Raw genomic sequence first — 1,766 nt, 5'->3', positions numbered from 1 at the left:
GTCCGCTGCCATAACTCTGAACGTGTAATCCACCCACGGCGACAGGGGGAGGGTGATTCTCGTACCGCTGATCGTATGCTCCATGAAAAGATCCGTCCACGTGATTCGTAATCTCTTGCTCTGAAACTGGACTTTGTAGGCGATTTTGGGTCTCTTGGTCCCGCGGTAAGCTACTGGGGGAAGCCAGGACAGTTTTACCATTCTAGGGCCTTTCGCTACGATATGTAAGTCACGTGGTTTTCCCGGTCGCTTGTGTGGTTTTTCTATCCCATCTCCAAGCTGGGCTACAAACAGTACATAAAGAAGAACTTCAACAGAAAACAGAAACAAAACAGTTCGACAAATGAAAACAGGTCTAAGCTAAGCCACGTTTATGTCAATAAACGTGTATCAGACAAAATATTAATTGACAAATCAATTAAATCAATATTACAAAAGCGTGAACAGAATATATAGAAAATGAGACACTTTTGTGCATTTTTCGTTATCTTTTTTAATTTTTTTAAAATTAAGGCTTAATCATGTTATATGATTTATGCATCGATTGTTGTCGGCAAGCTACTGTAGCCACTGAAGTTACAGAATGAGACGGAATACGCCAAGGTTGGTGTGTCATAAGCTTCTTCATATAGGTATAGGTAGGTGAACTGGTCTGTGATGGTAGACACATGCATACTGTTTGGCACTAGAACGTCGCAGGTTGTTTATTAGTCTGTGACCAGACCCTCTGGTCGACAGACTTTTAGTTTTGTCACGTTTACGCGCGTTCGCAGCTGTATCTGTATGTTCCCGTTGTCTGAATTCTATGTGGTTTGGCAGGTCCTCTGTACTGAGGTTGACGATGATGCACGTGAACTTTTTTTTGCGGCAGGTGGTTTTATTATGGATTTTATAAAAATAACACCCCTACAATTTGTTCGTCTTGCGGTGTTTTGGTCCAGATCCTCTGCATGTGGGTCATGGTGTCATTGGAATTTGTCAAGCAGATGCGTGGTGTTACCTGATCGTCAAAGTTATTCGCGTTCGCATCGGTATCTGCATGTTCCCGTTGTCGCATACGTACGTTGTTTGGCAGGTCATCTGCACTGAGGTTGACGATGATGCACGTTGTTTTTTTTTTTGTTGTTTTTGCGGCAGTTGGTTTTATTAGGGACGCAATAAAAATAACACCCCTACAAAATGTTCATCTTTCGGTGTATTAGTCCAGATCCCCTGTATATGGGTCATGCTGTAATTGAGATATTGCAAGCAGATGCGTGATGTTCTCTGGTCGTCAATGTAACGCGCGTTCGCATCTATATCTGCATGTTCCCGTTGTCGCATACGTTTGTGGTTTGGCAGGTTCTCTACACATAGTTGGACGATGATGCAAGGTGTTTTATTTTTTCGGCAGCTGTTTTTATTATGTATGTAATAATTTCAGAAATCACCCCTGCAAATTGTACGTTTCACAGTGTATTGGCCCATGTCTGCATATGGTGCCCGTTGAGGTAATTGGGTATAGTTAAGCAGATGCGCGATATGTGCAAGAATTTTACGCGCGTTTGCTTTCTACCTCTTATTCAACAAGTTTATCCGTACTACTTTATGTACCAGCATCATGGACCCCGGGATTCACCCATTAACACTGTGTCATGCTACCTTATGGCTTCACACTAGTTAAAACTTATCGCACAGTTCATCATCAACAGCTGTGTGTTATCGTATGTGGGACATGGAACCGACATCTAATGTTCCACTAATGATCCTGTCAATCAAATACATAA

General features: G+C 42.2%; 1 protein-coding gene across 11 annotated transcripts in view; it reads right to left on the bottom strand.

Annotated features, from left to right (window-relative positions):
- Positions 1-1,766, bottom strand: part of LOC118407978 (adhesion G protein-coupled receptor B3-like) — a 157,731-nt gene that overhangs the window by 58,863 nt on the left and 97,102 nt on the right. The gene's annotated exons all lie outside the window — the stretch shown is intronic.

This window comes from Branchiostoma floridae, chromosome 2, assembly GCF_000003815.2.
Source record: "Branchiostoma floridae strain S238N-H82 chromosome 2, Bfl_VNyyK, whole genome shotgun sequence".
Classification (NCBI taxonomy): Eukaryota; Metazoa; Chordata; class Leptocardii; order Amphioxiformes; family Branchiostomatidae; genus Branchiostoma; species Branchiostoma floridae.
This window is presented reverse-complemented; position numbering and strand designations above follow the sequence as displayed.